We start from the raw sequence: 21,668 nt of genomic DNA on the forward strand, positions 1-21,668 counted from the left end.
ATAAATCGGTAAAATGGAGGTCGCAATCATCGTACAACATGATATAAGAAATGATTTTGCTTTGTCCCATTTGTTTTAGAGAAAATCAAACATTCATTAACCGACAACTCAAATGGTGCTACCTTAACATTATGTCAAAGTTGAACGATTATATTGAGCATCAGGCATTATGGCGTTGGTGCAATAGCGATCAGTGTTTTTGTAAATGGGAATCATTGGAACACACATTAATCTCAAGGGCAATAACTTCCTTACAGGGAATGCAATTCGACATCTTTTGGCAATAACATCAAATAATTAAAGGTGACCTTCTTAATAAATAATCAATATTATCATTTCAATTGGATTTTAACGACCCATCAACACCGAAGAGATCATTAGGGTCAATAAAAAGTTAAAGGAAATGAATCAAATTCAACATGGAAAGTGAAAGTGGCTATGTTGGCTTATTTTAGGGAGGTTAGAATTGTAGAGATATTTACTGTTACGAAAAGAGTTCCTTACACATGCAACATTGTCTTGCGTAATGACATTTTTAAATGTTCGCAAATATTATCTACATGGAAAAACATGTTGTTGACTATTGTTTTATTTTCAGTTTTAAAATGAAAACAATAAGGATTGTAACAAAGGCCTATTTGGATTAGATATGAATTAGTAGTTAAGATATTATTATTAATTCTGAAGTGAAGGCATTGCAATTTTGTATTTTGGGAATTGTTAAAGGAGTTGTAAATATTTGTCTCCATATTTCTTCATAGAAATAAAAAATAAACCATCCCATTTCTTTCATCAATAGGGGATTAACTCAACTTATTTTGGTATAAATCTTTTATTCCCTTTTTGCTTTTGCATATTTCCCCAAATTAATCAAATTCATAATGATAGTATATATTTATATAAGTAATATCTTATAGAGATATATTTTTGATATAGTTGATGGTACCTCGGTATGTAAGCACATCTGTTTTGAATTAAACATTCTCTGAAAACTCTTGTTGATCGTTTAACGACCATTCTCATTTTCTTCAAATAAGTCATAAAATATTATTACTCCTTTTCTATACCAATTCATGAAAAAATAAAAACTCCTTTTTACCATCTTAACCGAATTGTTGTGCCAAATAGGTATTTTGAAAATACTTTCCTTTTTATAACCGAAATGTTCAACCATTTTAGTTTACTTACTCAAACTTTATATCAGATATCTGTATTTCCAAATGTTTTATATAATAAATTCCATTTTCCCTCTAATGACTATTTTTTCATTATAAAACACTTTTATATGTTTTTTTTATTATTTCAATGACGATCCTACCTTCCGTTCCGTTAGAGCTAGTAACATGTTATTTGGACGAGTATTGTATGACAAAGTATGAATGTATATGGCTATATATTCATATTGTGTCGTTTATACCCCATGCAAAAATGTAATTAATACATAGAGCAATAAATCACAAATAAATAAATACGTGAATATTTTAAAAACTGACTAACTGAATCGCTAGGGAATTTCCTTTTTTCTATTAATAGTACTAATGTTTTATACGAAACTGTTTCATCTTGAAACAAAGTATATCGAAATTGCACATGATCATGTGTAAAAACATTGTATTAAATAAATATTTTATATCTATCAGTGAACAAAACCAAATGCAACTTATATTTTAGAGTACTATCATCGTACGAAACTAGTACTACATATAACAAAATGGCCGATCAACTGATTCTGGTAACTATTCTAGTAAATTCCTGTTGATTAGAAGGGGAATCGTAAATTAGAAGAAGAGACTTGTGAATTATTAGTATTTTAACTATACATAGTGAAATCCCATGTACTTGAGTGATGACCAATATAAAGCTGGGGTCCACTCCAGAGCTAAAAATCGTATATGGTCTGCCCACGCAGCGATTGTTTTCATATTTTGCAACAACGACAATACTTGAAAATTATCCATTTACCTGCCTGCATGTAGATCATTGCCAAATTCATCAATTATTGTTCTTGTAGTATTATTTACACCATACGTAGGCAATTACAGATTCCCACACATGACTAAAATAGGTGTGTACCAACTTGTGATGTTCTAATAGGTCATATTATACCTAGCTGTTCAGTTTGATATCGTTCTTGTACTTGATGGAATACCTCACCTTGTGTGAATTTGAGACATACCCACCTGACGCGCAAGAACCTTCGTTAAGTATACCTGCAAGCTTGACCCCTATGCATTTTGACACCCTTGATAACATTTCCATTTGTGTCACAGTGTCTCAGTTTAACCGTAGTAGAAATACAAAGTACAACATGAGCTATATCTTTATTAGAAGAAGTTGCAAAGTGAGGTTCAGGTTAAAAAAAAAAGAATTACAATAGGTTCAAGATACGAAATATTCTTCAGCAACAGTGTGGTTGGCTATGTGAATTGCTCAAAACTGATGTTATGAAGCTGGGTGGTTACATCTCAGAATAACTTACATCTGAAGGTGATTATGAGATCTGTGTGAATTGCCACTCAGCAAACTTATTATATGGTCAGATTTGTGCCACACATAAAACTCAAACAAAGTACAATGTCTGGATCAAATATGACAGTGAAGATACTGATGATCCTGTAAAAAGACAATAATTGTCAGTGACCAGCTGGTATAAGAACAGTAGGCGTGTGTATACATACAGCAAGTATTTTATAGTATTTGGGAACAAGAAAATCTCCTTGCTCACAAACCAAAATGTTCAAGAAAAGTATGTCTATGTAGTTTTCGTCTTGAAGGCGAAATGTCACGAATGTGAGACATAGGTATTTTTTTCCATTTTGTCTTTGTCTTTGATGGAGACATTGCCTTTAAGCAATACATGTATTAGAGTAATTAGTAATATCAAAAATTGAACTAAAAGAAAATACAACTGCTCGAATTTGTACTCTTCCAGGAATTATAACCCTAAGATGTCAGTTTGTTACTATGAAACACAGGAGTTGAGGGGCAGGCCCAAAGTTGTCAAATTGGCTTAAATTTCAACAATCTTCTTCAGACCCAGATATGCTGAAAATAAATACTCTTTATAAATAGATGAAAACGTAAATTTCCTCCGTACTTTATGCTCCCCCCTGGGGATGAAGTGAAATTTACTGCGGTTTCGGTAGGAAAATGATACATTTTGGTATTTTGGTTCACTTTCAGTTTGAAATTCAATACCGGTTGGAATTACATCGTATATATGCATGAGATGATGGTAGATGATATGAACATTTGAACAGGGTTTCTTTTCCAGTCTTAAATCTGAATGCTAGGATTGCATATGGCAGTTCTGGTGGTTTTTTAAAAAAAATATACTAATATTTCTTTTAGTTATATTTTAAAAACAAAATGTTAGAACTCATGTGACCGTTAAGACAATGGGTTCTGTCCCCAGAAAGGGACACACCAAAGCCCTTCAAACTGGTAGTTGTCATTCCCTGCTTAACGTTCAACGTGTAATTGCGACAAATGGTTCACCCGTTGTCAGTATAATGTGACCGGGAGGAATACTGTGCTGGGTGCCTTCGGCGTGGTAATTCAGTGAAATAGCACGAATTAGCCGAGATCAGATCACAAGAAGGCAAATACATCAACAAACCCTACCTCCTGCAAACACACGCAAAAACGTATACACAACACACCTGGGGTGCGTCCTTAAATTACCTTAGCTATTGCTATGACGCTAAACAAAATCAAATCAAACCAACCGAGCTTAATCGCCTGTGCAACGTTTGTAATTGATCACGTGAGTATGTCTTTCGGGATTTAAATACCTTTTAGTGTAACAGCCGTGAGTTCCGAGTACCGTTGTAACAACTTTCTTTTTAGGAATTAATTGCAATGCGAGGTGTGGCCTATCCAGAAGTATAATCTTGTGGCTTGGCACCGACCCATCAAAGTTATGCCATATATTTATTTCCACGTTTTCCACATTTAATAAAATCCACGAATCTATTGATATTGACATCGGGGAGGATTTTTGGCTATTGTCTAGTAATTAATGGTTATTAACCAATGAAATGTCAGTTAACCACTGCGGTTCTGTACAGGCTTTACAAACATGGCCACGTCCGCTTCCGCTATCATGGTATGACTGTTTTCGTTATCTAGTGGGAAGTTTTAGGGGAAATTCAAGTTGATTTAACTTTGTTTAACTTTGTATCAATGATAAGTCTTGATTTGGTCTGCCTGTTATGCTTCAATGACTTTGTCTTATCTATGAATCAAGCACAGAAGAATTGTTTCATCAAAAAGTGCTGCATCCATTTTATTTCAATATATATTCTATTGTCAATTATCAAAGGCACTGGGCAAAAGGCACAGCCTGTGTTAGCCCTCTTCATATGAATAATATACAGGTGACTGTAAATGTTTATATCATAATTATGAATTTAAGTAGCCAATTCATTAAGTCGTCAACGTATCTAAAGCTTATTAATGATCATTTTGAATGAGAATTATATTTTGAAATGCAAATTACAATAAACAGTGATACATAGATCAGCAGCTCCTGCATATCAATATAGGATGGTATATGTTTGAACGTTAATTAAATTATTTATATTTTCTCGATAGAAAATTCGGGACCAGCCAGTTAGCACAGTGTGAAGGCCGCAAGCCAATGGTTACACTTAGATTCACTAAAACTTACCACTGGCTGGCAGATAGTATACTGACCTGTATTGAATTATACGACCATACAAGGATACAATTGTTGTATCTTCCATTCATTATGTAGTTAAATCACTTGAAACCATTCAGAGCTGCACAGGTATCAACAACAAATGTTGTCAAAAGTTGTAATACACCATAATAGTTATAATGATAATGTAGTTATATTTAAAAGTTTCCATTGGTATACCAAACTTTTCAAGATAAGTACGTGTATGTAACTAGATTACGACTTAAATTCAGGAAATCTTCTCGTGATTTAAACCTATGCAATGATATGCCCAAATACTGAGATTATATAGCATGCAATAATACTAATAAATTAAAGTCTATAATTTAGAATGTCTTCTCTGAAAAATCTTTTTTTTTGTAACTAACGTAGGGTAGTGGAAACAATTGTGTTGTCTGTTCCTTGTAAATAGATACAGTCACAGGTAGGATAGTCTTTTAGGTGATCTTTTAAATACCATGATTCAGGTTATTGCATTTGATTCTAAGTTGACATATAATAAACAATATCATATTTTCTATACATATTGCTTTTGAATGTAGGGGTCACTTCATTTCCACTATAATTGGATATTGAAATAAGTTCTTTGAGTTTTGAAATGGATGGGGTCGTAACATTATCTAGTTCTAATGCATTACATTCGCGAAAAATAGAAGGAAAGTATCTATTCATTGGTAAACCTACATAAAGGAATGTTTACATGTCTGGTTCGAAATGATTAATAAAACTATTTACTATATCAGTTAAATAATGAAGCTGCATTATATAGTATCTTATACATGAAAACTAACAACTTGTGTTTTTTCCTTCTTTCCTCATTCCATATGAAGTTTTACATGCCAAAATCCTTTTAGCATACCTGTCACTATCCTTGCGAATTCTAGCTCTACAGATTCAAACAGATTGTTTCATTGTACTGTTCAATTATCCCGAACATTATCACCATATTCCAATAACGGTCAGATACAAGATAAATACAATTTAATTAGTGAAATGTACTTAAACTTTATTTCATGGACCTAAGTAAATTAATTATTTTGTAAGCTTTTTGAAAAATATTTTGTAAACGAATATTCCAAGATTCAGTTTCATGAAGAGAGATGCCAAGATGCTTATGATAATTAACATTTGAAATAATTTTATTTTGAAACGAATTTTGAGGTATAACTTTTTTTTCTTGAAACAAAACTAATTAATTTTCATTTGGATTAAGTTTAATATCCCATACCTTTAACCTTTCACCTGTTATTGTTTGAGATGCTTGTAGCAAATCATCATGAACTATCACATATAAGGAAGTGTATCATATGCAATAATTTAAAGGAGAAATAAAAATGGACCGAGCACTGAACCTTGTGGGATATTAGCATTAGCTTATTTGTATGAAGAAAAGAAACTTTCATTAACAACCCTTCGAAGAAGTTCGCCTCATATACCATATTTATTTAATTTGTTCTTACATGCCAGTCTCTATCAAAGGCCTTACTCACATCACAAAATACAAATATTAAATCTTTACCCTTAACTTACAATGTACTTTTATTGGCCCTAATAACCCCTATGATGGGTTGTTAAGAATTGAAAAATGATAACCTTCATTTGCAAAACAGTGCTTTTGTTGTGAAGAAATTGTTTAATCTATTGTTTAAGTTAAGATTGAATCTATGATCTGCATTGGAATCGAAAATGATGTGATTATCATGTTATGTAAGGAATACATGTTTCATTTATATCTGAGTGGCTATAAGTGCTGATTATAAAAACATAAATTATGTCACTATTACCCAGATGAAAAATATGTATTGGACGTTCACATAATCTTATCCATTGGTAAGGTTAAGAAAAATCTATTTCTGCAATATCTTGGTATCGCTGAGGGTCACATGGATTATACTTGTATGATTGATGCAGCTTGGGCTGCTGAAATGTATGCATATTATAGATGCTGTATTTGACTTGCATTTTACAATTCAGTGACTTTGTTGAGGAGAAATTGTCTCATTCGATGTGACGTTTAATAAGCTACATGGATTAATCTTTTACCAGTGATGTGCCTATGATTTTTGTTCTAATTGTATGTTGAATTTGGCCTTTAGATTTAGTTGCATTTACTCTCTTCAGAAGAAATGGTTTCATCCATAGATACGTTTAGGAGAAACAGTAATTTAAACGACTTGGTAGAGATAAGTGTCATGTGGAATTTACTGGCATCAAAGAAGCGGCTATGCCTGCTCTATTACATACATGTTTCGGGTGCTGTATTTGATCTATATTTCACGGTTCAGTGACTTTGTTAAACATATAGCAGGTAAAGAAGCATTGTTTTAACAACTGTCATATGGATTGTATTTAGCTCTACTGTATACACGTTAGAGACACAGGATAAGTGTTACATTGAATATGTCACACAATATAAGTGTATATATGTAAATATGCCATACAGGTTCATGACACAAGTACATGTCATACAGGATCATGAGGGGTCAAATAGGTTGAAATATTTAAACAACTTATTCTGAATACCATTATGACCAGAGTGATGATATTTGGTCATGAAGGGTTATCACGATAGTTCAAATGAATGACCTTCGTCCGAATTCAAGGTCACAGAGGTCAAATATATTGAAATCTTTTAACAACTTCTTCTGAATAAACGAAAGGTCCAGGGTGATGTGATTGGCCAAAAATACGCTGGCATGAAGGCTTCCAAGTTTGTTGAAATGAATGACCTTCGGTCGTATTCAAGGTCACAGGGTCAAATATGTTGAAATCTTATTCGGAATAACCAAAATGTCCAGGTGATGACATTTGGTCATGAAGGAAGGCTGTCACGTTTCTTCAAATAAATGACCTTTGTCCTATTTCAAAGTCACAGATGTCAAATATATTGAAGTCTTTAAACAACATCTGAATAAACGAAAGGTCCAGGGTGATGTAAATCACCAAAAAATATGCTGGCACGAACGCTACCAAGTTTGTTCAAATTATGGACTTTCACCCATATTAAAGGTCAAAGGGGTCGACTGTCTTTAAACAATCTTTAAACGACTTTTTCTGATTAACCAAACTGTCCGGGTTGATGATATTATGTAAGTAATATGCAGGCATGAAGGGCTACCAAGATTGTTCAAATGAATATCATACACCCATATTCCAGGTCACAAGGGTCAAATAGGCCAAAGACTTTAAACGACTTCTAAATAACAAAAATGCAAAGAATGGTAATTTGTTACCAGTAGCATGCTCAGATGAAATGCTATCAAATTTCCGTGTGACTGACCTTGACACACTTCCGTAGTTACATCTTATCATTTGTGTCTAAATCTTTAGTCATCTTCTCTATTAACAAAAAGGTATCAGGTGGTTGATTTTGCAAGATATGTTCTGGGATGAAGGACTATAAAATTGTTCAAATCAGTGTCCTTGTTTGACTTTCAAGGTCGCAGGGTTCAAATGTGTTTAAATGTTTTATCAGGTTCTTTTGAATGACTTTGAGTCAAGACACTGATAGTTTGCCTGTATCTTTATTTGTATCCACTTTTAAAGTTTCAATTGTTAGGTCAATACCAGGTGAGCGATGCAGGCCCAATGGACCTTTTGTGAAAGAAATCAAAGTAGGGTCATATGAAGGTCATTAGCATCTGAATCAACCACTCTGTAGAGTAGTCATTGTTACATTTTAGATGGAAATTAATTTTATCCATGTAGCACAGCATCCTTAAACGTCACTTACAAATGAAATTTCAATTAGTTTTCATGAAAATACTCTTGGCTATCTGGTCAAACACATTAATTGGATTTTAAGATGTCTCGATTTCAATATGTTTTTAATAGTACGGTACCACTCTATCATTGTAGGTAGGCAACACAACTGTCGTCAACTATAAAGACGTATTCTTGGATAGGTTTTCAACATACCCTGGAGATATACCAAGTGAAATACGCAAGATGCTTGCTGCGTACTATTTTATTTACTCGCCAGAACAGGGTCACAACATTGAGTGCAGTTTATGCGCAGCCAAAAGGGCATTTCCAGGTTTGTAAGAAATTAATTGTATCATGATACATGTAATTTACGTTATACAGCAACAAATGGCAATATTGTTTAAGATGGATGTGCAAAGAGATCATATGTATTTAAGCACAGCTTGTTTGTTTAGGCTTAACGATCCCCTGCCACAAGGTCTCTTTGGGTCTAAAAGAAAAGAAAAGAAACGAAAAAAAAACCCCAAAAAGACGATACAAACATCAAAAGCAGCTTAAAAGTTAAGATTGGTCAAATATGTCCCAACTTTAATTGCAAGAATTCAAATTATTGTAAGATTTTATCTTTCAGTCTACATATCCGATTTCATAAAACTGCGATAATCAGGACAGAACAGGAAAACAAACTTCAAACTTCTAAAACCTATCCTGATAGGCGTAATTCCGCGTCTGACTTTTAGATCATTTGCACTCGGCATGATATTTTAAAACTGGTAAGCTAAGCAAATCCTGCAAATGAATTTATAGCTAAACGGAATGTAATAAGTTAAATTCTTTTCTAATGGCGGTTGTGTTGTACACCTGGAATTAATAAACAAAATTAAGCATGATTCGGAAATGCATATATGATATATTAAATGATTCAAATAAATAATAACATTATATTTTTGGAAAACTTGTTTATGGAAAACAACGAAACTTGTTTTATACTTTTATTCCTCCTTCAAAACAATGGTTTATTTTCTTTTACTAAAGAATTTCAATAGGGAATAGTTAAAATTTGGTTGGAATAGTTTAGATGCGATGACAATAATATGGTTTGAGCAAGTAAGATCCTGGGGTCCTGGTAATAGGTGGTGGTGGTTGGTTGCTGGTGGTGAAATTGACTAAATGACCGGAATTCTCTTTCAATAACAGAATATTGGATTTGAAAAGTTCATTTATATTCTTTACCGGTTTTTTGAAACTAATGATATTTTTTCAATGATTGCATTATTTCTACTTTTCGTCTCAACGATGAAAAGTAACCATAGTTAGGCTCGGGCAACTAAAAAATCCCTTGGACACTTCTCCTGTGTTTTATTTGTTTCTGACTGTAAAGCTATTAGATAGATCATTGTCCCCGTCGACGCTCTCTCTCTCCATGTTTACGTCGTATATATGTAATGAAACAAATAATGGCCAAAACAATGTATCGCATCCCTTTCCAGACCCTTCAGTCAATCTTGGTAGCATGATTGTGCTCGTCTCTTCGTGTCCAGCAATTGTATAAAAAGGTTATGGAACGGAGATCTTGACCATGTAATGAAAATGACAACAACTGGTTCACCCGTTGTCAGTATAATTTTACCGGGCGAAATGCTTTGATGGGTGCCTTCGGCATGGCATTTCAGTGAGATAGCACTATAAAGTCGGCATCAGATCCGCGCTATCACCGGGAGGCAAGCACATACCCTGTCTCCTCCATACAAACACGCAAGCACGCATACACTGCACACACGGAGGCACGTCCTTAAATGACCTTAGCTGTTAATAGGACGTTAAACAAAATTAAACCAAACCAAACCATTGACCATGTACAATTTAATTACCCTCGGACTTAATTACGAAAAAGTGAACAAGATCCCTAGGCTAATTCGTGTAACATGATAAGGTATATTTCGTCTTGCCAAATGATAGGGAGAATTTCAACTGTTTTAATGATTTGATCAGGGAACTGAGTTTCCAGGGAGCAGGATCTATCCTAGATGTATATGTGTATTCAGCTCTTCATGAAAAGCAAATGTATAGACGGTTATAGGGTAGGAATAACATTCGTATAATTGTTAAGGCCAAGTCCACTGAAAAGGGGATGGTCCAATGGAGGGGAAAATCCTCGTAGTATGGATGTTTGTGCATCGCACAATTAAGGCTTGGATATTATTAGTTATATCGGCCTCAGGAAATACGAAACCCTTTAGGGTCATACCATCCCGTATACCCTGCCAAAAATCCGTGTAACGAATTTATTACCCCTTTGAGTCTTTTATATTATGCCATTTTGAAAACAGCGAAGCAGACGACGAATGCGAGTTGTCTCCCGTTGCCCGCCCAAGATACAAAGACTCGTGACCCGTATACCCCTTGTAAAATCACGTGATTCCACCGTATTACTGCTGAGAATCACGTGACATGACCGTATACCCCCTGAGATTTTCGTATACCCCCCGAGATTTACGTATGCGGTTTGGTACACTGTAGTTTTTAACCAATCAGATTCCTAGATTTTTCTCAAAGGGGTAATAAGTAGAGTTATAGGGTGGGGATCTCGACCGTTTCCAAGTTATGATCCAAAATTAATATTGGGCTCTGATTTTCTATTTTTTTAAACAAAATGAAGTAGACTGATTTACCTAAAGACGACAAAGATCAAATTTGGTTAATAATTTTTTAATAGTTCTATTCATTACCTTTTTTTGACTAGAACCGATTTCAAATCTCTTTTCGAAACAGTAAAAAAACGAAATCACATAATTGTAGCCACTTTTACAATTTTTCAAGTTAACATAAAATTTGTCTCTGACTTTTAGGTTCGTTTGACGTAATTTCCTTTAACATATTTTATCTTCTTTTATTGGTCTTGATGACCTCTTTGTGTTGATGGGCCGTTCAGAATCAATAATAACACTATTTCGATAGCGTTAATCTTATGCAGACTTTTGTCCCGAAGAAGAGGGCAGAAAAGCAAAATCTCGATTCTGCAGAGTTCCTATATAAGTCGCCTCATGTGATGCAATCAAATGGTCCAATATTACATGGGTCTTTTTTTATAAATATCTAAATGTAGTTTCCCTACATGTATCATTGTCAATGAGTAAATGATAATATCAGATGCAAGAAAAATAACATGACAATAGCATATTAATTGATAAAAATAATGTTCGTATTTCCTTTTTTCCCAGTGGGTCTCCCTAATCTGGAAGAGCTTCGCTGTCTCCATAACCCTAACTGTGAGGTATCCAAATACCAGCGCATTGTGGAGTACCAATTGGTAAGACAAAAATATTGTAATGATGTTTATATTTCACTGATGAATCATTATACTTATCTGTAATTACATTTAATTGGCCATCATTATCACGTGCAAAATAGTAACATGAATAAGCTACGCATAACAAACCTGACGTAACCAATGATATCACAACTGCAGGTCTTGATGCATTTCAATTCCTCTCCTTTGATTTTCAGGCCATATCGGGAACTCGTCTAGTGTAAAGACAAGGATACAGACAGGAGGAAATCAAACAGAACTTTGAAAAAGAGGAAAAACACATTTTATTGACTTTCAGATGGGTATAAAAACTCTTTCTTGATATGTCCATTGCAGAACCTTGCAATATAAATCTTTGTTTTACCTATTATTTACATAACCATGTGTAACATCTCAATTGCACATACAGCTCATTTTTGTTTTAAAACGTTCGTGTTAAGTTTAAAATAACACTATCAACAACTCAAAAAATGTCTGGGGGATAAAATTAAGAATGTGTTGTAGAATGAAAGAAGATCAGTGAAAAATAATCAAGCACTGAATCTGAAGTTTTTTAATTTTTTTAATGTGTTTTCGGTAGACAGAATGATATATATAGGAATACTACCTATACATGTACGTAACCAGGAGGGGGTCCCAGTACCACTGCCAAAACTGTTATCATGGATTTAAAACTATTTTCCACGTCATTTTTATTTATTTATTTTTTATTCATTTTCAACACATGATATAACACATACGGCACATGATTGTTGCTAGATCTAGAGCTCCTAAAGGTTAGGAGTCGTTGATTAATAAATAAATAAATCGTGACATTAGGTTTACTGACAAAAATCAAAAGCACACAAAAGACAAAGGACACGACATGTGGGACAAAGCAAGGACGAGGGAAACCTAGGTCAGAAAGATGTTAAATTTAGTATCATTTAATTTTTAAATTTGCAACCAGTGATGCATTTGTGTGTTAATCTGTATTTTATTTTAAATGTTAGTTTTAGATAGTAGAATTTTGTGAGCTTTTAATTCGAATTTGATATACTTTTACATATTTATTCATTTGCTTGCCAAAGATAATATATGGTTTATTAAATCTAAGACCAAGATTTTTAGCAATAATAGTAATTCTTATATTTTCAATCAAATTAGATACATTTTCACAGTCCCATAATATATGTGTTATTGTTTCTGGATGAGTTTTACAAAAAGTGCACATATTATTATATTATTTACCAATTTGAAATAAAAAATTGTTTGTGGTTATAATTCTATGATTTATTCTGAATTGTAACCATTGTAACTTGGAAGTGGTACAGGTATTTAAAGGATATTTGTATATATTTTTTCATGTATCTTTATCAATATTGAAATTTTGATTCCATTTCTTTTGGGCTGTGGGTTTAACTTCTTTTTTGATTAATATGGTATATATTCCATGGGCTCCTTTTTTCAACTTAGGATTAACTTGAGATTAATGAGTATACTAGGTAGTATAGTATTTTTTTCTGAATCGAAAGCTTGGCGGTTTTTCATTATGAACTTGACCTATAACATTTTTCAGACTCTGATAACTTAAAAAATTAACACGAATGTTAAATTTTTCACAAAATTCTTAAAAGCTGTATATAAGCTTTTTTTATATATATTTCTTCCAATTTCTCAATTCCAATATTTGATAATTTCTGATTATCTAATAATAATTCTACAACAAGACCCTAATTTCCTAGTTGACTGTATATCCGTCTGATCCAAGTTGCTTTGAGAGCAGTTATGAAAGATTTTAGATGTATCATTTTAAGCCCCCCTTCTTCATAGTTTTTTTTAATAATTATATCCCTTTTTACCTGATCAGGTTTACCATTCCATAGAAAATTGTACAATATATTGTTAATTTGTTTAATATATAAGTCAACAGGATTGGGAAGCGATATAAACAAATGATTAAACTAAGATATTAGTAGAGTTTTGATAACAACTATTTTACCTATTGGTGTAAGTATTCTTTTTTCCCAGACCGATATTTTAGATTTCAGTTTTGCAAACTATTTGTCAAAAGTCAGTTTGATAATTCTGTGATGGTCTTCATCATATTTTTTGCCTAATAGAGTGAAGCGTGTACTTCCCCATTTTAAGTCAAAATTTGTAGTAAAAGTGTTTTCACTGTATTTTTTGCTGCCAATTAATACTACCTAGGTCTTGGACAAGTTCATTTTTAGTCCAGAAATACTAGTAAAGTAGTTAAGAGCTTTTAGTGTTTCATCTAAAGATTTTTTTAACCATCTGGAATAACAGACGTGTCATCAGCAAATTGTGATAAGAGGATTTCCTTTTCCCTGATAAGTATTCCTTTGATATTTTTATATATTTTTTAAATTATTGATAGAATTTCAGCACATAAAATGAAAACATATGAAGATACCGGATCCCCCTGACGACAGTCTCGTCCTTTATTAAAAAAAGCTTGATAAATTCCCCCCTATGTTCACTGCTGAATGTGTATTATTCTGAAAAAGTTTTATCCATTTGATAATGTTCGGGCCAAAATTTAAATACTTCAAAGTTTTACTGATGAAATTCCTTGATACAGAGTCGAACGCTTTTTCAAAATCAATTAGAAGTAATAGTCCAGGTATATTATTATCTTCTGTATACAGCATAACATCATAAATCAAGCGTGTTTTCACCTATGTACCTACGAGGAATAAAGCCAGTTTGGATAGTACTGATTAATTTACTTACAACATTTTTGAATCTCTCAGCTACTGCACCAGATGTTAATTTATAGATTTTATTTTAGAAGTGTTTTAGGTCTCCAATTATTCAATTTATTACGAGGTTTATTACCTTAAGAAATGCAAGTTATAATTCCCTGTTTTTGTGTTACTGAAAGTTATGATATACTACATATAACTGTAATTTAATGATCTTAAAACAAATGGTCCTGATTGCTTCCAAAATATTTTTAAAAATTCAACTGTAAAACCATCGGAACCGGGGCTTTTATTTTTTTCATTTTTGAAAGTGTGTTTGTTAATTAATTTATAGTAAGTGGGCCTTCTATATTTAATGATTAATGGGCAGATAGTTTGGGTACAGTGTATGATTCTAGAAGTAATTCAAGATTAACATTTTTAAGTGAATTGTGTTCTTTGTATAAGGTTCTGTAGTCATTTTCTGTTTCTTTTGAAATTTCATTTTTTTCCACGTCATGACTTTATATTTGATAAATCATTTCTAAGTGAAAAAGTATGAAAAAAGCTAAGGCAAAAGAAAAAGAATGCTTTTGGATCTCTAATCGATATACTGTCGCTCTTGCCAACTTAGTTACCTTGCTAACGCTAACTGCATATGCAAAAAAAACTGTAGTCGTATTCTCTAGTATTTTGAAAGCATTGGGACAGGGATTTTGAAACGTTTGTGGTTTAACTAACTGTACTTTTCACACGAAGTGCCTATGCTTTTGTCATTTCTTAATAAAATTATTTTAACAAGATTATTTCGTTGTTCTTTTTGATATTTTATAAGAACAAATTACTAGGCTTGGTATTCAAGTTCTTATTCAAGATAGCAATAACTTCTTCTTAAAATTTGGCTCCGAATTCAATATATATATATATGTTTTAGTTTTTTTGGTAGTTCACTATTGTTATTTAAATTTATACACTTATGTATGTTTCAACAGACAATCACAATATCACTATCAAAAACACATGAATAATTCAATCAGAAGGCCTCATAATTGATTCAAGAGTCACATTTTTACCAACTGAAAACATATAATTGTAAAAACAATATATTGGTAAAGCTACATTAAATTGCATTATATTCAATGCATGGACCCGTACAACACGTCTTCACTTCTATCATTTTTATGCATAATAAATGAACCATATACATTTATTACCTGTGATATTGATTCAGATTTTGCAATCTAATCTCTAATCAATTACGGAGAAAAGACCATATAAGTCATTACTTGTTGATGCTTGATAAGAGGCTGTGTTAATTTTTCTAATTTTTTTCGGTGCTAAAATGTCAAAACACCGAGAATTATACTATCTTCATATCAGATTCGGAACATAAATTCAACATATCAGTAACCATAAATATACCAAAACAACAGGAAAGACACAATGAAATCATATTTCATCTATTGAAATTTATTTCTGTATAAAAGGGGAAAAGCTGATTTTTTCTGCATATAACATAACGCCGGTCCATTTGATTACTGTTACCAGTCAAGGGGAGATAACATGTTTTTTTAGAGTAAACAAAGTAATTTGATCAAACATGTTTCATTCAGATTTGTTTAGCTATTATATTAAATATGATGCAAAAGATGTAAATCCACAAAACTTAAGTTTTAACGGCACAGTAACTAATGCTTGTTATTTTAAAAGTAAATTGTATTTCTGACTGGACATAGTAATGAACTATCAGAATAATATTAATACTTAAGTTTGATTTCGAGAGAGAGGTACCAGGATTTATGATGCTGTCATTAAGTCGTTTTCAATAGCATTGCCAGATGTCTAATTAATAAATCTAATTTAATAAATCATAACACACCAAAGTTACTACAACAATCAACAAGCAAAAAAGTTGAGAAATCGCTTTAACTAAATACAACAAATTTGTATAAAATGGTTAGAAGTCTTACTATTCAAACGACATTTGTTCAGGTTTTAAAATGAAATAAACAGGCTATTACCAAGACAGCAGATTTAGAGGGGTTATCTATACATACTTTCAGCAGAAGATAGAATGCTTGACTGATATTCACATTATCTTATCAGATCTGATCCACGAAAATGAAAGAATGCAGAAGCGATATATTGCTATACTTGTATTAAAAATGCATTTCACATAAACCTTATGCAGATCTTATTATAGCAGTTGTATGTTTAATTAAGCATTAATAGAAACATTAACAAATAGCTAAAATTGAAATCGATAGCGTTGTTGAAAATAAAGATGATGTTAAATATTATATGTGCAGTAGATTTAATCAATGTAAAAGTCATGGGGAAATAACGTTCTTATCATTTGAGTGGTTATTATGATGTTTTAAATAATTTCATCATATTTTAACTCACAACAAAAATATTATCATTTCTTTTCACTACACGTAAAATTTAGCAGCTATTTTACAATCTATTTCAACAGTAGTCAAGGCAGTTTTGAGTTTCAACTATGTTAGCCCTTAGCATCACCGATGAGTTTTAGAAGGACAAAACAGCTGTAAGATGCAGTATAATTCATTTTTGGCATACTGGCACTAATTTCAAATTTTAAAGGTGCAGTTACCTATGTGTGTTGCGTTTATCGTTTTGGTGCATGTCGCCTATATCAATTGAAACTCGCTTTCATCAAACGATGATTACTTAAACTAGAAAATGTCCGTAAGACATGAATGCTCCCTTCACGACGTGAAATTGTTTTCAGTGTTTCATGTTCTATAAATAGTTACAATCAATTTGATCTTGATACCCTGAAATTTGTTCACTCACAAGGTACTGTTATTTCAAGCTGATAAGCTGATTTTAATATTCATACGGTTTTTTTCCTTCTATTCTTTCCATAACAAATTGAGACAGTGTCATGTATGGAAGAGACAATGATGATTTCTAATGTATCTGGATATAAAACAACTGATATTGTGTACAAACTTTCATCAAAATATGTTAAGAAATGAAGTAGCTAGAGTGATGACACTGAATCGATTGAAGTCTCAAGTGACCTATTGCGATCGCCTTTTGTCCGGCGTCGTCCGTCGTCCGTCGTGCGTCCGTAAACAATTTACATTTTCGACTTCTTCTCCAAAACCCTTGAAAGGTCAACAAATTTAGTGGCCGATTTGGTCCCCAGCCCCCAGGGGCCTGAGCGGCCGGGCCAAAAGGGGTCAAATTGACTAAAATTTCAAAAATATTCTTCTCAGGCCCAAGATATGGTAGAATCAAATACTCTTCATAGATGGACGGGTCTTAAGGTGCTTTACCAAATTTGAGAATTTCCTGACCCTGGGGTCTCATGTTTCCCCCTGGGGAGGGGGTAAACTTTACTATAGTTAATATAGGGAAATCACATTTTGGACCAACATTTGTTTAATTTCCATTGGAAGTAATTCAATTTGGGTTAGCATTATCAGTATTAGGTAGCAGTTTGATAGTATGCACATATGAGCCCTGACTGCCCCCCCCCCCCCCCCCCCCCCCCCGGGGGCTGATGGGTTGGGCCAAAAAAGATTGAATTGACTGAAATTTTTAAACTCTTCTTCTCAAGACCAAGATATGGTAGAATCAAACACTCATCATAGATGGAATGGTCTTAAGGTGCTTTACCACATTTGTGAATTTCATGGCCCTGGGGTATCACGCTTCCCCCCTTGGAGGGGGTAAACTTAACTATAGTTTATTTAGGGAAATCACATTTTGGACCAACATTTGTTTAATTTCCATTGGAAGTAATTCAATTTGGGTTAGCATTATCAGTATTAGGTAGCAGTTTGATAGTATGCACATATGAGCCCTGACTGACCCCCCGTGGCTGATGGGTTGGGCCAAAAAAGATTGAATTGACTGAAATTTCAAAACTCTTCTTCTCAAGACCAAGATATGGTAGAATCAAACACTCTTCATAGATGGAATGGTCTTAAGGTGCTTTACCACAATTGTGAATTTCATGACCCTGGGGTATCACGTTTCCCCCTGGGAGGGGGGAAACTTAACTATAGTTTATTTAGGGAAATCACATTTTGGACCAACATTTGTTTAATTTCCATTGGAAGGAATTCAATTTGGGTTAGCATTATCAGTATTGGATAGCAGTTTGATGGTATGCACATATGAGCCCTGACTGACCCCCAGGGGCTGATGGATGGGGCCAAAAAGGGTTGAATTGACTGAAATTTCGATTCTCTTCTTCTCAAGACCAGGATATGGTAGAATCAAACACTCTTCATAGATGGCATGGTCTGAAGGTGCTTTACCAAATTTGTGAATTTCATGACCCTGTGGTGTCACGTTTACCCCTGGGGAAGGAGGGGGGGGGGGCAAAATTTATTATGGTTTATAATGGCAAATGATACTTTAAATATTACATGTTAATAACTTGATTGGAATTATAACCCTGAGTTGACAGTTTGATACTTTGAAAATTTTGAGCCAGCCCTACCCCCAAGGGCTGTAGGGTAGGTCCCAAAGGAGTCAGTGGGCAAAAATTTCTTCATTTTCCTTTTTTAGAATCAGAGGTGCTAGTTTAAAATACTTTTTAGTTTTAAATCTGTATGATAGATATTGAATAAGGTGGTTTTATCGTTTTTTGTCACTTTGAATAATATTTCTGTTCGTGTTAAAAACAAAATCAACTCTAGATCTCTGTATGAATATATCAGGTGACCGTTAATGCCCATGGGGCTCTTGTTTATATATAGCAACCGTGACTTGTCCTTGAGTTTGGAACCCTGGCACACAACGATGTCCGAGGTATACTCATACTTGACCTTTGTATAAAGTTTGACGAAAATCTGTGAAAGAATGAAGTTGCTGCTTAATGTTTACATTGAATCGGAACGAGACGGGGAGGGACGCGACGGGACGAACATGGGCAACACTGTATTTTATGGCGGGGACATAAGCAAAAATTTGTGATTGACTTACGATCAGTTTTGTATTTGTTAAGATGGCAGAGACAGCCTCAAATAACAAAGTAAATATCAAGTAGATAATCGTTTTTTCCTGTCAATATCTTTTAACAAAAAAAAAAAATGCAAGATTTTTTTATCACATCTGCAAGGGCAAACATGTAATCGAAACGACAACAGTTATGAAAGCTGTCAAACGATGTATCATTGGGTTATCACTGGGCTATTTGAATATGTATCAGCGGGTTATTTGAATTTTTATCAGTGGGTCATTTGAATAAGTATCATATGGTAACTTGAATATGTATAAGTGAGTTATCACCAGGTTATCGCATATGACATAGCATTTAATGAAGGGAAGATTTGTTATCTTCCACACTGAATAATGCCAAAAAATAGAAATAAACAATATCTACTATTTTTACATTGAAACTTTATTGGTCATTGGTTAATGACATGTTAGTGGTACCGGGGCAGATCCCGAGTATATGTTGATCATTTGTCACTAGTCACGGCGGCAACCAATATTACCGCTTAACGATGCTATTGCACAATTTGCTTTGCACAAAGGTTTTCGTATCGGCCCAAACCTGTCGCAGGCTTTATAACAGTTTGTCAGACGGTCCCTACAAGTTTGATGCATGCAAAGTCGTCCGCCTGTACTATTTCCGGAAGTGATGTCATCAGCATCATAGAAACAGCAAGGACTAATACGATAAATTTCATCATTTTCTGAAATATAAAGAACATATTTACCGAATCTATAATATTCTAAATCAATCGAAACATGTTCCTGTGCCTAAAACTGGAATTTTTTTTATCTGAAAATAGGTAATGAGTTTTTTACCCCCTGTTTCAAAGAAAATGTAACTGTTTTTGCAACAATGTTTTGAAATACCATATTCAATTTCATTTATTATTACGTTTTTAGAAATTAAGCGTGCTCCTTTGAGTGGAAATTTAAAATGTTATCAAAATCACAACATGTACACTTATAGGCGTCAAACCTCGAGATGATATTTATTTAGGTGAAATCCAATTTTGTTTCTTTCATGTGTCGAAAAAAAGCGTGAAATGTGTAAACAGCTAAAGATAATTACTTTTTTTGAAGATCGACGGATTTTTTTTAAAAAGGTGGAAAATGGGTAGGGTATGAAACAAGTTCCAGTCTAAAACGTTTTTATTGAATGTGTTTCAGCGAGAGGTAAAACGCTATTTTATGAATGAATTTATGCTGCAAAAGAACAACATAGTATGATGACTTCAATTTCCGATCTTTAACTTTCCTATACTTAATATTAATATTTCTGCTTCTCCTTCGGTTTCAGAATGTTGCAATTGATTCTATATACATGTACAAGGGGTTTACTTGTAATATTTCCGAGATAGATATAAAAAAATCTTCATCAAACCGTTTCTCTCGAAAGCGAAAACAATCGAAATCTAACACGGCAAATATGATATTCGGACCAATTCCTGAATACTGAATCAACTACGAAATGTAAATTACTACCATCAAGAAAGGGGCAGTTCGTGATCAGTAAATCGAAATTATCTCGCTTATCTTACAGCTTTGTAGAAAGTCGTCCCTGTTGTGCATGTTAATATATAATGCTGGTAATTTAGAAGAAATCTGTAGCATACGTTTGCAAGATTACAAGTTCAGATGTGTTTATACGATCGACCTTTCTTGTTATTTGAAGACAGCACATCATCAGAATAGTGTTCCCTCAAAGTCATCTTCATTCTCATTTACATAACAGTTTCAGCGGCGACGACGAAGACTACATTGATGATAACAATGATGATTATTTGAAACATCCTCACACGACAACGTTAACTGATAACAAACCAAAAGATTTACTTACCTTGGAGATTGGCTGATGTCAATTTGCTCTAACAATGTAGGTTCGGTAGAAGCAGTCAGCGAAGTGATTTTTACTTTAGAAACGTTTTCTTTATAAAGACTTACAAGGTGGGAACAGCTGGTGACAAGTCCATATATTGCAAGCAACATGTTTTCTTAACGTTGATAATTTTGTGTGATGTATAATATAAATTTCAATAATTCATAATTATCACGCGGAAGATATATCAACTTTATTGCTGATCCGGTACTGGAATCAAATACACAAAATCTAATCAAACTAAAAAGAATCGTTAAAAGAACCTCGAGAACAGCCGGTACACCATTTCCGCACTTGTTTCATTTGGAAAGATTTGTTTTTCCCCCAAATATCTCACAACAGCTATACATTATTAAACTCTTTTGTAATAAATGTGCGTGTATATGAGCTTGTCGTATGAAACAT

At 33.4% G+C, this 21,668-nt stretch overlaps 1 long non-coding RNA gene across 2 annotated transcripts in view; it reads left to right on the top strand.

Annotated features, from left to right (window-relative positions):
- The window catches only part of LOC110450405, a 42,064-nt gene extending 26,990 nt beyond the window's left edge, over window positions 1-15,074 (top strand). For both annotated transcript variants that reach the window (XR_002462976.1, XR_002462977.1), the window contains 3 exons: window positions 8,561-8,738; window positions 11,629-11,717; window positions 11,915-15,074. This is a non-coding gene — a long non-coding RNA (uncharacterized LOC110450405). The remainder of the gene's footprint in view (window positions 1-8,560; window positions 8,739-11,628; window positions 11,718-11,914) is intronic.
- The last annotated feature ends 6,594 nt before the right edge of the window (window positions 15,075-21,668 follow it).

The sequence above is a fragment of the Mizuhopecten yessoensis genome, unplaced genomic scaffold (genome assembly GCF_002113885.1).
Source record: "Mizuhopecten yessoensis strain PY_sf001 unplaced genomic scaffold, ASM211388v2 scaffold5205, whole genome shotgun sequence".
Taxonomy (NCBI): domain Eukaryota; kingdom Metazoa; phylum Mollusca; class Bivalvia; order Pectinida; family Pectinidae; genus Mizuhopecten; species Mizuhopecten yessoensis.